At 37.4% G+C, this 16690-nt stretch overlaps 1 long non-coding RNA gene across 1 annotated transcript in view; it reads right to left on the bottom strand.

The window, feature by feature from the left end:
- Positions 1–15238, bottom strand: part of LOC138685686 (uncharacterized) — a 65901-nt gene extending 50663 nt beyond the window's left edge. Inside the window, exon 1 of the long non-coding RNA XR_011325063.1 lies at positions 15123–15238. This is a non-coding gene — a long non-coding RNA (uncharacterized lncRNA). The remainder of the gene's footprint in view (positions 1–15122) is intronic.
- Positions 15239–16690: the final 1452 nt, after the last annotated feature.

The raw sequence follows: 16690 nt of genomic DNA, 5'->3' as shown, positions 1-16690 counted from the left end.
CACGTTCCTTCTCCATCTGTGGTAAGTTGCTGGGGATGCTCATGTACTCTTTGATTAAACTCACTGTTTTTAAGCAAACAACACCTCCTCTTTGTACAACTCAAAATGATCATATAAGAAACTAAAATAAATGGATTGTACTTAGGTCCTTTAGCATCTGTCAAACCTTAAGACCATGGTGATCATGATGCCAGGCTTATCTAAATAGATGAAACTGTGACTACGTCTTTCCAGAAACTCTTGTTGCCAGAAATTAGTGTTTCAGCTGGACTCACAATATGTATCATTAGGTTTTACCTATTATCAGGTGTTTATAATTTCAATTTCTGACTGAGCTAGTTATCCAAGGCTTCATTTGTAATCAGTGCGGATATATGCAGAAGAGTCAGTGAATTTTGAAGTGTGATTTATCTTACCAGATGTTTAATTTTCTTTATGGTAAGATGAACTGTGTTTTTGGACTCTTAAATCTGCATTGATTTTGGCAGGAATCCAAGTGATCCAATGAAGTGCAGGTGTTTTTAAATGGAGTCCAAAATTCTTGTGTTATTCCCAGCTTACCCTGCAGTGGTAGAAGCCTATTGGGAAGTGCCCAATTTTGGGACTGCCTACTGTTTCCTCAGTAGCAGTCTGGGATGTTCTGGCACTACTAGGACATTCAGGGAGATCCACATAAATCTTGCAGACAAATAAGACATTTCCAGAAGAGCTGATACATATCCATTATCCAGTTAAGTGAATTGAAGTTGTGTTTTCTATCAGTAAACCTAAGAACCATCTTATACTTGGAATTCGCTCCTGAGAAAAGGTATCAAGACTTTTGTGTCTTAATGATATATCAAATATCAAGGAGTTCATCCAAATATTTTGGATTCAAAGTAATTTTAAGAGTATTATCAAAGGTATTAATTTAACAACTTTTACTCAAGTGTTAATCATTACCACATGCACTGCAGCTTGGCTCTATCAGTGCTGTAAATTAAAACTTATTCCACCCTGTCATGTTTTGCTTCAGATTAAAAATAAATCTTTTTCATCTTTAGTAAACATCTCTATATTTAGGTTGCCATGATCTCAGAGTCGCTTTTTAAATGCAGTCAAATCAAGTACAAAAGTCCTATTACAAATCATGCTTTACTTTGTTTCTTATAACAATAAAGCACAAACACATGCATTCTTATTTTCTCTTTTTCCCTCTCACATACTCAGCCATGTATAAGGCTGACTAGCTATTCTGATTCTATGCTCTTTAGCTCATTTCTATCATTACTTAGCCCCTTCTTTTGGAGGAGAACAGCTGTAGAGAGTAAGAAAATTTAGCAGTTCAGTCCGCCAAACAAAATAAAACAGATTTCTTCATGCAGAGGTATAGAATATATGACATTGCATGTTTTCCCATCTGGTGACTTACAAAGAAAAGTCTTTCTGCTTTATAATCAAGAATTGATTAACTCATTTATCTTGATTTTTAAATGCATCTGAATTACAGAGATCTGAAACAAAAGTGAATGTTAAGTAATTGCCATTTGATGGTTTCTAAAATAGTCCTGAATTTCTTGTTTATTTGCAATGTTTGCCCAGGTGTTTATTCTCTGTTTTTGTCACTGCATTTCAGTCATGAACCTTCAGATACAGTTTTTACAGACGTACCAGTACACTGGCAACACAGCTATATGACTTCCAGTTTTTCAAAATAGGTTTTTCAAATTTAATTGTCTTTTTTCTCTTGAAAATTCTGTCCTCAGTAAATAAATGGTGTGTCATTAGAAAGAAGAGTATGTTGTGTTTTGGTTTAGAGTTTTGTTTTTGGTTTAGTCTTTGTCATACAATGCCCAAGACATTCATTTTTGCTTAACTATGTTCTACTTATAGTTTCACAGGAAGACTTTTGACAGCACCATTTATAAGAACAGGAGAAGAACTAAACATATAGGGTAACCCTCTGCAGGTCTGTGAACACCACTTACGTTTCTCTAGTACTTCCACCATCTTAGAGAGATTGAAACAGAGAAAAAGTTCTTTCTAAGACAAATGTGTCCATTTTGCAAGTTGTATTTTCACTGAGAGCTCGTATCATCAGCACTTTAGGGCTACATGGCACAGGAAAAAAAAAAAAAAAAATTTTTTTCCAAATGTAATTTAGTACCTCTAGCTATGCACTTCAAAAACTCTGAAGATAAGTAGGTTCGTGAAGAACTGATGGAGCTGAAAAGTATGTAGAATCAGCTGACTGGAGTGTGGGTATCCTTTCAGAGTTTAGATCTCAAAGTAGCAAAGCAATCTATGGAGAAGCTGAGAGAAACAGCAATTATGTATTTTCAGGGTGGTGATTTAGTGTACCTAATTCCAGAAAAGCCCTGTGTCTCCATACTTTTCTGAGTGTATGCCTACCTGCTATGGGCACTCTGACTCTGCAGAGATGGTTTCTGTGTTTTCTGTTGATACTTCTCCCACCTCCACTGTGGATTTTATTTTTACTCTCACTTGTATCCATATTATCCTACAAACTCCTTCTTAAAAACTGTTCCTTTCTAGGTCTTCACTGGAGATTTCTGCTTCTTTTTGTCTTGCTGTAAATTGGTTTCATTTTTTAAACACAATATTTGCTAGGAACTCCACAATAGAAACTTATATTAGCTCTGTTTCCCCTTTTTTGCTAACTTTGACTTAGTTTCCTTGTTGCCTCATGTATTCTACTTATTTGGATTAGATATTGCTCTTTTTATGTTTCCTGTTAGCCATGGCCCTTTGCTAGTACTATTCCTTCAAAACTATCTTACTAATTCGAGCAGAAGAACCACGGATTTGCATTAGCATGATATGTACAGCTTCCAGTCACTGAAATGCTACTGGAAGGGGGCTGGCCATAAATACAGGCAACTTACATGCAGCCATTGCCAAAAAACTTATAAAGTCTCCCAAAATTCCTGGAGTCCATGTTCCTCATTCATGTTGCTCTTTTATTTGTATATAGAAGCCAAGAAACAAACAAAGAGGAAAAACGCTCTCCAAGAACTCCATACTGCTGTCACTGATCTGGAAGCGAGAATTTGTTTTTAAATGAAGAATGTTTCCCACCATATAAGCTTTGCCCAGTCTCTTATGGGTCAACAAACTAATTTTTGTCCCTCACTTATCCTCTCTCTGATGAATTAAAATAATTAAACCTGTCTAAAAGACTGTGCTTTCTGCATTTTGGGAATAATTTATTTATACCTTGAAGCTATTTTACACAGTTTGATATTCACCATTGAGAACTTGTTGTTCCGAATGTTCATAATTGGTTACTCAGTCCTGCTATTAGTATGGCCTATCACTCTGCTGCAATTATCTTTATTTAATTCATTTTATTTTGAAATATTTTTAAAGGTTGAGATTTATTTTGCCTTCTTTTCTGTCTTGCTTCCAAGAGATTATTGTGTTATCCCAGAAGGAGGACGAGATTTAGCGGAGACAGTTAAACTTGGCCATAGCTTTTCTGGGCACTAGCTGGGACTACAGCACCTGGGACAAGTTATCACTCCTTCTTGAGCTGTGTCTGCCTCGGGACGTGTCCCTGCCTGGTCATGGCAGGTCTCCAGCCCTGCTCTTCCATTTGGGGCCGAGGGCTTAAGCGAAAACGAGAGGGCCTCTTTGCTGTGCTAGGTACTAAATTTACTCTGCCCCTAAGTGCTTTGGAAAACTTGCAGTTAGTTTGTTTACTAACTACAGACTCATCTATAGGATTATTTATATTACTTTAAGTGGGCCCATCTGTATGCCGTTTGTTTGACTTTGTGGTTACGTGCCAGAGAGTCCAGCAGCGCCTGTGACTCTGTTGGTCCTGGTGACACTGCTGGTGGGGTGGGAAGAAGTTTTGAGTGGATTAATCAAGAGTTCAAGTCAGATCCGCTTGCAATTTGACACTGAGACCAAGGGTTACCTAAAGCTTGGTAAGAATCTGCTCATAGCAGCATTTGTAAAAAATTGCTTGCTTTCTGTTGTGACAAACAATTTTCTGGCCTGCAGCATATATCTGGGGCAGCAATAAGTCTAGCAGAACACAAGCAGAAAGATCTTTTAAAAATTATTTTGTAGGTCATGTACTGTACTATAACTGTGGCTATACAAAACTGTGAGCACTTTAATGGGTTTAATAGGATAAGATTTGGATAGAGTGATGGAGATTTTACAATCTTTTGGAAGAATAAAGGTAAAAGACACTCAAAGGTGATGCTCCCGAACACCCTTATCTGAATTTTCTCTAGTGCTTTTAGTTTATTGTGCAGGACAGCCAGGTAAAGACTGGCTATACTAAAATGGAAACTCCCTCTTCACAGCTTTGTTGGGACTTCTTTTGTTGACTTCTTCTACATAACATCATTACTTTGACTTCACAGGCAGGATAAAGAAATATTTTAATGAGAGGCTTTAGGAGAGAAAAGAAAACATGTAAAGCATACTTGTTACTGATGTTTTCAGTCCTCTTTTCTGCTTCCAAAAAAATTGTTTACATGCACAAATTGCACATATGTGTCTTTCTGTATAAAGAGCAAAAAAAAAATTCACACTACATTTAATAGCTATCAGACTATAACTTAATTTGCATTGTATAAAGCTAGTCACGATTAGCTGCGTATTAGTCAGATTTAAAAGTGCTCTATTTGTCTATCCTGCAGCACTGCACAAGTTCCTTGCCACCTGTGCAGCATCTTGCAGTACTCTGGGACCGGGTGAGGGTCTACAGCAAGAGAATGTGGATCTGATTCCCTGCACCTTCCTTGGACATCCCCTGGCCCCCAGCAGCATACTTGTAGGGAACCAGGAACCTCTGCAAAGTGAAGAATGTGTACTATGTTCACCATGTAGTAGAATGGCATGAGCCCAAAGAAGCACTGTAGATGTGCTTCATTTGCCATTTTTCGGTCATTCCTGTTTTTATGGGCTTTTTGTTATTATTTTTGACCATAAGTGTCAATGATTCTGGGAACTTTTGAATTCTTTCTCTGTTCTCTAACATCTTTTTTATATGCAAAAAGCCAGTACATGTTAATGGGCACACAAGGAAGAATTTCTACCTTCACAAGAATAAGTACCCTCGCTTGAGCCTTTCCAGTGAGTGTGTCTGCAAGTCTAATGCTGATCAGTAAAGGTACAATAGAGTTTGGTCTGTAGGGGTGGTTTAGTGCAGGCAAGTACTCTTTGAAGCAATGCTCTCTTCCTCACTTATAATGTTGGTGTTAAAGAAGTCTGGTATTTTGATGTGGTTTTTGTTTTCTAGCCTCTGGTGCATGATTAGAAATATTTATCCTCCCCAAGTTGCAATTAAATTTGTCTTCAAAACTGGGGGAAAAGAAATGTTACTCGTTGCAAATATCTTCAAAATGTGAGCTGGTAAAACATGAAATGTTCTTCAATGTTTCCCTTTCACAGCTGTTACCAGCTGTATTACTGACTTGTGTAACCTATCATATCAGGAATGACTTACAGGCCTTTGCATTTATGAAGTACCTTTTCTTAAATGGGCCAGACCATCTCCTGTCAAAGGAGCCTCTGTGACTGACACCTCTGTTGGCCATTTGAAAGACAGCTGCCAGCCAGTGTCGTCATCCCAAGGGAGCATCTTCTCTTCTCCTCCGCTGCAGAGAGCAACAGTAGCACTGACAGGACTGAGAGCAGAATCTGTGCCTGTCTCTGCATTTTTTAGTATCTTTCATGACTTAAAATGGATTGGTACACACGATGGTGGGTATTTTAGTTGAGTTCTTACTCATTTTGCTCAGCAATGAAACCAAAAAAACAGAATTAAGATCTTCGCATTATTCTGTGTTGCACTGATGGAGCCTGAATAATTTCCAGTTACACTGGTTTAACGGTACCTTCATTAATGAGTGACAGTATAGTGGTATAAATAAGGTGTTTTAAAGGAAAGAAGCACAACTCTTACTCCCTAATGGTTTACATGTGTGCTGGAGAACCTCTGAAAATCTGTTACAATACAGCATAACATTTTCTGGTACTGTAAATTACTTTCAAAATAGCTCAGTGCACCTCCTTGGTGACTTAATTTTCTAATAAATATTAAATATATTTATGTGAGTAACTTGATGAAGAATTTCTATTAAGTTTGTCAGTGGCAAAATTATTGCACCTCCAACTTTACTTGGTCCAAGAGAAAGATATCATCCTCTTTAGGGTCTTCTCAGAAGAACAGACCTGACAAACAGGGATTCATCTGAGAAATTTCTGATAACTGTGCCTTCAGGACATGTCTATGTCACAATATAGAATTTAGCTGAAATTAATTATTCAGTGTGGTTGAACTCAGTTGACATATAAGCTGGCCAGAGGTAAAATAAATTGTTGAAAAATGTGTCCATGTAATTAAATTTCTGCACAGAAAATACGAGTATTTTTGTGAAACAAAATATTGAGTGGTGATGGGATGTGGAGTTTTTCAGCACTGACTAATACAACTCAAATTAGTTTAAAAAACTCTATTATACAATGATGTTGTGGTGTTATATGAAATAATCTTAGCCCTCAGTTCACTTCCTGGTGAACAAATGTCTGTTTTGGATCGAAAGGGAAAGGGAAAGTGAAAGGGAAAGGAAAAGGGAAATGGAAAGGGAAAAGGAAAAAACAAAGACAGGAAGAAAAGATACAAGAGAGCAAAACTGAGAGGAATATATAAAAATTAACTGGGAAATCAGTTAAAGGCAACAAATTATCATGAAGGGACAGTGTACAGCAAATATATATATATATATATATAAAAAAAATCTGCAAATTTTAACAGACATTATTTTCTGCAGAGCTAAGCATAGATTAGCATTTGAAATAGGAAATTACAATTTTTTTTTGACAGATTTCCTCATGGGAAATTTCACAGTATCTGATGGTACTGCTTTTACCCAGAAAGGAGTGTAACTCTACAGCAACTGAAGCCAAACATTTTGCTACCCCTATGAGCTAAGGTCCTACTGGCCACCTTTTTTCTAGTTGGTTTCTGAGAAACAGCTCAGAGCCAAAAGAACTAAGCGGTGGAAATCTAAATGAAAAATAATTGAGTGAACTAATTCAGCTAAAGACACTGCTAGTATTTCTTCTGGTTTTAAAGTTTTCTTGAAACCAACCAGTTTATTGAAACTTAACCCTCTATATGCTGAATATGAGCTGTGTGCCCTAGAAGGAATGAAAGCCAAGAGACTCCTGGACTGCTTGAACAGGTTGAGCTCAAGACGCAATAGGTCGAGGGAAGTGATGATTAGACCACAGCAAGATACCACGTCTAGTGCTGGGTCCCACAATGCAAGAAAGATGTAGCTAAGCTGGAGCAAACTCAGCAGAGGGTCACCTAGCTGGTCTGGGCAGGAACACTTGCCCTGTGTGAAGAAGTTGAGGGACAGAAGCTTGTTCAGCCTGGAGAGAGATGGGCTTTGGGCATCCAACAGCACCCTCCTATAACTACGGTGGTGTGATCAAGATGACAGAGCCAGGCTTCTTGCAGTGGTGCATAGTGGGGGAATGAGACAAGGGTCATAAACTGAAATAGAAAAGGTTTGGGCTGGATGTAAAGAAAAGCTTTTACTCCATGAGGACAGCCCAGCAGAGGAGCAGGATGCCCAGGGAGGTTGAGCAGTGTCCATCCTTGGAGATCAGCAAGACCCAACTAGATCAAGCCCTAAACAACTTGGCCTGACCTCAAAGCTGTCCCTGCTTTGAACAGGAGGCTGTATTAGACACACGCTATGATCCCTTTCAACCTGAATTATCCCATGATCCTGTAAGCCCACTTGTCTTTACTAGAAACATAAAACTGGAAATTTTTTTAGCTCACCTGTCAATTCTCTTTAAATGAAAGTCTAAGAACCTCTCAGATCTTGGAAGCTGGAAAGACCAATAGGTCCTGTGTTCATCAATGGTGATGTTTGCTGGAAGCCCTCTGAGATGTCTCATGTAAAGTTATGGCCTAAGACACTGTAACAGCTTGATAGATACATGTCATTTTCTACCTTTGATTGCTGAAGGCACACAAGGCTGAAAATACAGTTTGTACCCCTAAAGGGATATGAAAGTACCTTGGAGCTAAATATATCACACCCAGCGGTTTAATACAGAGTTTTGTCTGCCAGCTGAGCTTGAAGCAATGATATGAATTTCTGAACTGGATACTGTTATTATTTGTATCATTTTGTATTGGAGTATGGTTCATGGCAGATGAGCTATCTGAATGGTCTCCCAGCTCTTTAATCTGAAGGCATGAAGCTAGTCCTACAGCATGAAAACCAGCTCCCTCCTTCTAAGATAAATTGAATGTCTAAGAGGAAAAATGAAGAAGGCTTTCAATTTTTTCGACATGCACCAGTCCCCAAGATGGATCCACACTTTGAACCATGGCTTTTTGAAAACGGCTAAAAAATTACGGGTCACAGATTGAGTACTTAATTATACCTCTGGAACTTTTTCTTTCACAGATAAAAAGTTGTACATTATTTGCTCTCCAGTGTTTTTTTTTTTTACAGCTGTCCATATAAAAGCTACTAAAGCCTTGATTTGGAAATCATCACCAGAAATGTATTTCTAGGTTAATTCAATTGGCTGAAATTGTCATTATTTCCCACATGCTGTATCCATAGACAGTGTTCAGCCTGAACAATAAACAAAGCAATTACTAGATAAAGTGTTAGACAGCAAGGAAACTCATTTGGTTAAGAAAAGTAAGATTCAGGGGAACTGGAGTCAAACTCGCTATATGACCTCAGGCATGCTGTTTAATCTCTTTGTGTTTCAATTATCTGGCAGTAAACTGAGGATCATAGCAATATCTGCTTTCCTGTATATTCAGTCTTTGCTCTGACAAGTTTATCAGCTAAATAATGAAGATAAAGAGTTCTTTAACATATGCACGTACAAGATATGTGATGAAATACCATTGCTGGACTGCTAGATATTACTGTGATCATCAGTGCAAATAACCAAATAACATCTGAGTTGAACACTACCGTCTAATTCTGCAGCTGGGCTTATTTCTCATAATTGTTTAATATCACATAGACATGCACCCCATTGAGAGTATGTTTGGAGGTTCAGTCTTTAAAACCTCTGCAGTCATGAGAAATTACACATCAAGTAATCTTCTCTACTTGCTAGCTGAATGAAACTTCTTTTGCATAGTTACAGTAATTAAAATGAAAAAAGGTGTTTCTTTCTTTCAAAGAGTTTGAGTAATAAGGTGATTTCCTAACTGATCTATGTAAGTTGATGCAGATTTTAAATTTCAGCTACCTATGTGCATGTGAAGAGCATATAAACTCAGTAGATGAACCTTACAAAATATATCACTCTTTTGCAGTATGAATATCTAAGCTGTTAACTGGTTTATTATAGTTTCTTAGAGAAAGGATTCTGAATACTCCAGTACTTTTTTAGATTAGTTATTTGCCACCAGCAACCAGTGGTTCCAGAGATTAGACATGCAGATTGAATTTTCAATTAAAATTGGTCTGTCTCAAAAACATTCTTGTCTGCAGTCAAAAGCTATGGGTACAAAGGTTTCTCAAAAGTCAGTGATTTTCAATATCAAATCCACCTTTTGGTACACCTCAAATAAACAGCATTACACTAATGGTTATAAAAAAGCAATGAGATTTTGAATCCTTTACTTTGATTCTGAGCTTAGGATAAAAAAGTGGTATTAGTAGAAGTTACTTCCTTTACACCTATCAATTTACTCTTATTTATGTTCAGAGGATAACTGTCTAATTTTTAAAGGGAATTTGCTGCTCCCACAAAGCTTCTAATTGACATCTTTGGAGGCTGAACTCTTTTATATAGCCACAGATTATACGTGAAATGAGCAACAGCTGCACAAGGCTTGCAATACTGCCCTCCCAATGTGGTGCACATCTGACCAAAGGGAAAACCACTTTTAAACTCCATTTGATGAACATCATGAACAGAAGGGATTTGCTATAAGATACAGGTATCTGAAAGGGAATCTGGTTCTGTGTTCCATTTTGGACACAAGCCACCGCTTACGACAGTCTTTGATGTTGCAAACGTTTCCCAGGAAAGAGGAGAGAAGTAAATATCTTTGTGCTATACCTTTTCTCCCTCTGTCCATGTCAGGTGTTGATCAGATCTTAAGGACAAGCTCATGTAAAACAATTTCTTTTTATGATTTTGCATATGTGCTCTAAAATACATAAACAAATATTATGTAAATGCTAGTCCTCTTTCTGCACAGAGTCTCAAATATCAGGCATATTAGAGTGATACAGAGACTAGATTGCTCTGAAAATGTAAAAAAAAGGGTGGGTTTTTTCCTTCTTGTAAAGCAGAACGATAGGATAACTGAAAATATTCAAAAAGTATTTTCTCTGAGATGACACTAGGCGTGAGATATTTCAGTTCAAAGGCTACGACTGGCTGAGAATAGAAGTACCTTTTCAACTTCTGAACAATTATTCTGGGGCTAATTGTCTATGTATCTATATCTACACATAAAAACCCTGTGCAATATAAATCTACCAAAAGACATCTTAAACATCTTCTCCACCCTTTGTATAATAATGTGGTTTATGTCTAAAAATACTTCATGGCACATTTTATTTTCAGAAAGGATCAAAATGCCAAATCTAGGAACAGTTTTAGTACAGATACTATTGTTTCTCTTAAATTAAAAAAATGCAAAGGTCTCTGAATAAATTAGCACCGTTGCCATGGAAACATAGTGGGCAAGAAATATTTATAGTTGCTGCAAGCAATAATTTTGCAGTTTAATACTTTAAAATGTCAAGCAACATATAATCTCTAAAACAAAATAAAATGGTTTTTTTGTTTGTTTGCCAGTGTGTATATTCACAAATTTCTGTTAAAATATATTGTCACTTTTGCCTCCCCAAAAAAACCTACAAACCCTCACAAAAAATCAAACCCCAATATATTCTCTGGTTGGCTAAAAGCATTTTTCAGCTATAAAGACAAATAACATCTTGTCAGACTTAGGTATGCTGTTTTACATGTGTGATCACTAAAGTCAACAACTGCAGATTTTTCAAAGCTAATTAAGTTAAGAATCTTTTTAAAGTGTCTAAGCTCTAACATTAATTGTAACTACCAAAACTGTACATGCCTTATTCATAAATGCCAGACAGCAAGTGTCTGATATTCCTATTAAAACGAGTGTTATTCCTAATCTGTTAATTGAAATAGTACATTATAATAACATACAGGGAAACACTGGGAAATTATCTCGGTATATATTGGATATAAAAGGACGATTTTCCTTATACCTCCTATATCCATTCTCAGCTCAACCCAGTAATCTTGCCAGTGAAACAACACAATTAGCTTCATTATGTTGGTACATTGACAGGAACACTGGGCTTCATAACAAAGATGGACTAGGTGTAACCTTGTCCTTAGTGCTACCCAGCCACAGCATTTGAAAATGCTTTGTCTCAGTTCTGCATTCACTCAACACCTATGTAGAAAGGATTCTGCGTGGTGCAGGGAAGTGTGTGTTGTTGTGATGTACGAGCACACAGGAGGAAGGGGAAAAGTGTGTTGTGAGGGGTGAGAAGGTGGCATAGTGGCATACTTGAGTGTCCTTAAAATGTGCTCTTAGAAGACGGTAAGAACAAAATCAGACTTGAGATCCAAGTACTAATAGCAATCCTTCTGGCATTTGTCCTGCAATTCTCTTTCACAGATGCTTTGTGACATGCTGCACCCAACCATGATTTTGAAATGCTCCCTCTTCTCATCATACCTAGCCTTATTTGATTATAAGTACTTTGTAACAATGGGAGAAAGCATCAGCATTATTAACTGTCCAGCTTTTGGAAAGTATGTGCTGCTCCAAGTCTCAGGAATACAGATGAGCACTATGATAGCTGATAGTTAAGACCTTCCTTGGTGGGCCTGAGCATCTGAAGGTACAGCTGGTAGCCACCTAAATGGTGTAGTGAAGTTGAAGGCTATGTCCTTCCCCTCTCACTAATGGGATTAAGGTAGAAAAATTCTGATGTACTTCAAAGTAACACAGACTGTTGCAAACATTAAAATATTTTCTTAAACTAAAAATTCAGTTCCTAACTTATGTACAACTTCAACACAGTTTACTAGATGGAAATGTTTTTTTTAAATTCTGACTTATTTAAGCATTTGAGGAACAGCCCTATAGGCTCTGCATTCAAGTGGATCCTAAGCACATCACTAAACATGGACACACTTGCACATGTACAGTTATCTCTAAGGAAATCAGAGGAGGTCAAGAAAATAGAGAAGAAAAACTACAAAATAAAAACAAAGAGCTTCTACTAAATTCCCTGACTGAGGAAACCATCCCTTTTAAAGCTAGAGAGATTCTTCCTGTATAGTTCTTCTGCCTGAATAAGGAGTAAGAGCAGAATTAATCTCACCTCTCATAGATTGTGTGAAAGAACAGAAATAAGTAAGAAAGACATTCACTTCTGATGTACACTCATTCATTTTGGGGATTTTACACTGCAAATAACTGCAAAATACTGTCAGTTGTAACAGCAAGTCAGTTCTAAGCAAGATGAAAGTATTACATACATTATTGCATTGGATAGAACGATATGCATTTAAGGAAGACCACACCTTCTAAAAGTTCATCTCCTCCCATTCAGCAATGCAGATCCTGAAGCATTAAGAACATTGCTCAGAAACAGAGGCAAAATACTGAACAGAAGGAAGAAGAGCTCAGGTTTTCTTCTCAGGAAAATTTCAGACGACCAAGGCCTATGTATGATTATAGCATCAATCACAACAGCAACTGCTAACTGTCTGCTTTGTTTACCAAACTGGAAATTATAATTTCATGATTTATATAACATTGAAGGAGAAAAATGGAGGTGGCATTTCTGCTTGCATATTGAAAGTGAAATTTCTGAGTGCTAAGTTTGTAAATAACAGGAAGGCTTCATGTTAAAAGATTTGGATTTCTTGATGATTGTTTTAACTATGTGCTAAGTTGCTTTAGAACATGTTTTCTTATTTTTGTTATGTTCCTCATCCTGAAAACTATTGGTTTGCTCTGTCATTTCTTTGTTAGAGAATTGTTTGATTCCCTATATTTTTGAAGATGTGCCTGTAGCATGATTTCTTTTGCTTTTTCAGTTTTAATAACATATTTAATTAAAGGTTTCTAGAAATAAACAGACCTTGCCAGCACTTTGCTAGATTGTTAAGTTCATGTTGTTACTTATGGTGAAACACGTTGGGATTTTAATTGCCATACACCATATTCTTAAAAGAGCATTTGGGGTTTTTTTTGTTGTTTTAATGGATAAAATTATTGTAATGTATATGTAATGGATAACTTAACGTGCTACATGTCGGCAGTATATTCAAGGTATACAGAATCATTGGTGATTCAGTGAACTGAAACATTTTTCATTGCAGCAGCAGTTAGAAATAACAATGTATATTCAAGGAACATCACAGATATTTTCAAAAAATAAATTGCATGTTAAGTAATGTACTATGAAGCAAAGGACAGAAGAGAAAGTGTGTAGCATTGCTTCTGATCTTCCAAAGAATCTAGATTAGGAAACACTGTCTCATATTTATTTACATGTCAGCCTCCAGCAGGATGCAGCTTGACCTCAGGTTGACTCCAGAGTCACAAGCTAAAAGGAATGGTTATGCAACTAGAGAGTGGCTAAAATTAACCATGCGAAACCCCAGAAGGCTGGGGTGAGGGTACCCAGAAACTGTGTAACTTTAAGGAATAGCATTCGCTTATTTCACTGAAAGAACTGGATTGCATTATTGCAGTGTCCGGCTTTATTGTGCTTACAGACCATTATCTTTCAATTTCTTGGCATAATTTTCTATTTGCCAGCTCATTTATTGAAAAATACAATATTCTTCCCATTAGATATAAGCTGTTTAGTGAATGCCCAGGAGCCCTGCTTCAATTTAAAAAAAAAAAAAAAAAAGGAGAGAGAGAGAAGAGAGAGAGACAGGAAGGAATAAAAAGACATTAAAATGTAGCTGGGGTTTTTCTTTGAAAGAAAACTTCAACTTCTTATTATCTGTGTTCTACTCTAGTATTTCTCCAGTGAGGAAAGCAGAATTCCTCAGCAGACGAGCATACTCAGAAACTGGTGGAAGAATGCAGATGGGAGGAGGAGCAGATCCTCCCTTTCACATTTTTGCCCTTTCTGTGACCAGTGCAAGTTTACCTGCAGGCGGGGTATGGCAGAGCTATCGTTCCCCAGCATCACTTAGGAAAGGGGGAGTTACTCCACATAACAACCTTCTTGTCCAGAATCAAGATTTTGGAAATTTCCAGTAGGTGGGTTGAGGGCCCATAGCAGCTACTGAGAGCCCCTGTGAGGACTTGCAGGATGACAGAAGGACAGACATCATCACAGGTCACTCCTCTGAAACTCCTCTGTGCTGCTATGTCAATGAGTAGCTTAGGAGTAATAGCAGTTACTGATTGCCCACCAAGTAGCCCTTTCTTTTCTGAATAATGATTCTGAGTTTCATCACATGTTTATGCAGGTGCTACACTCCCGCAACCAGTAGCTGTGGCTTCTGGACTGAGACATGTATTTCCAGTTTTGCCCTCAGAAACAGAAGCACCCAGCATAGCTTATTACATAGTAATAGCATGGACTAATCAGAAAAACTGAAAGGTGGAAAAATAAAATATTACAAACAAAAATGCCTCTTCATGCAATCTAAGGACAATGCCATAAAAAAAAAAAAAGTAGCATGACATTTGAAAACAGTAGATCAGAGCTGTTATATTGGAAAATAGGCCTAACTAGCAATTAATCTAGGGGAAGGAAAGGCTACTCTATCCACTGCTACTTTTAGATACCATTGCAGGAAGGATAAGCAACAGGATTTAGCAAGGTTTGTTATGATTACAGACACCAGTCCTAACTTTTAGACCCAGACCTCATGCCCCAGCTTCAACACTGAGATCTGTCCTGAGTGCCCTGGGGCTTTGCTAGTGTGGGAAAGTAAAAGCCTTATGAAAAGGCTAGGTGAGAGAGATAGACAGAAAAGACAACATTAGTGCTACGTGCTTCCTTGTAGTCTTAAACAACACCTAGAACATGAGGATTCTGTTATTTCAGTCAGATCTTCCTTACCTCTCCTTTCCTTTCACCACCAATTTATTTTCTTTCTTCTTTTTTCTGCTTTCACCTTCAGTTTAATAAAAGTCAGGCTTATCAAAGTCAGTCATTATCTTTTGCACACTTCTCTGCACTGATGACCAGAGAGACTAAAGAAAACAAAGTTTAAAATAGTTCACTGCTAGTACAGGTCTCAGCTGACAGAATCTGTTATGTAGAAAGATGATGCCTTCACATTAACCCAGATGCAGAACAATACAGTACAGTACAGCACAGCCCCGGTTGTGGGGCACAGGAGGTAGAAACTGCAACTACACGTGGTCTGTCCCCAACTCCCTCATCCGTGGAAACTTTACTGCAGTAAAGTTACCACAGGAAACTTTACTACTACTTCACTGTAGCACACAGCTAGTGTTCCACAGGAGATGTTGTGTTAAGGCTGGTAAAGACCTGTGTGGGGTTCACTTTTCTCCAGCAGTGAGGTAGGTTGCAAGTCAGCTTTAGAAAAAGAAACTGTGTTTTCTATCTTTGCAATACTTCTGTTTGTATTGTATGTGCTAATGTGTTGTTGTCAACTCTGACAATAAGAGAGAGAACAGATATTCCAGCTCATTTTTGGGCTGGTTTTTTTTTTCCCACTCCAAAGGAGTAGCTAGTATTTTCAGGGTCATGAACAAGTCTTTCAACCAGGACACTAAAAGCTGTGGAGAGAGGGAAGCAATGTTAAAATGGAAAGCTTAAATCTTCACATTTCAAATGTTTAACTGTATTTTTGGTTTGGGATTTTTTTTTTTTTTTTTTTTTTAGCATTTTGCTTCTTTCCAAGAAGCCTAAAAGATTTGTAATGGTCGTTACCTGACAAGACGCTTAAAAAGCCTATCTCTATAGTCAAAACTTCAAATCTCTAATATTGTAGAGTGAAAGGTTCACATAGACTGTTGTGTGAAATGCAAACACTTCCTGGAAAATGAGTATGATCCAGGGATATTAGTAAGCTGAAATTCACAAAATCCCTGACAGCAAGACATTTGTTCTGGTGCAGAGAATGATTAATTTACTGAAGTTCTGACAGCATATTAATGTTTTGTATAAAACACAGGGTACATCTGAAACCCAAGGAGTATACAAATTATAAAGGTAGATGGGAAAAATTTCAATGACATACTTTACAACGCAATTAGGATATAGGCTTTAACATAAGTAGATCAAGAATTTGAGCATACTCTTTTCCTTTTCCCTGAATAATTTAGCTACATTTAAAACTTCTCAAGCTCTCAATTTTAAGCTACCAAGTATACCTGAGAAAGAAACAGGAGACTAGTTCAAAATGAAATCATGACCAGTTTTTATACTGCAAGACAACAGATGGTAAAATCTACTTCACACCATGAATTTCTTGTTCTGGGCCAGTAGCAGACTTTATTATACTGCTGTCTGTCTAAAAGTGCAATCTACAGTATCATAGCTAAAAAGGAAAATTACCAAGGCCACAATGCCACAATAGCATGCTCAGAAGTACCACCTATAAAGAGAAAACACCAGGAGCTTATTTTTCCCTGACTGAGATTCCTGTGTCATTTCTA

The sequence above is a fragment of the Haliaeetus albicilla genome, chromosome 1, assembly GCF_947461875.1.
Source record: "Haliaeetus albicilla chromosome 1, bHalAlb1.1, whole genome shotgun sequence".
NCBI classification, from domain to species: domain Eukaryota; kingdom Metazoa; phylum Chordata; class Aves; order Accipitriformes; family Accipitridae; genus Haliaeetus; species Haliaeetus albicilla.
Note: the sequence above shows the minus strand (reverse complement) of the source record. Positions and strands in the feature narration are given on the sequence as shown.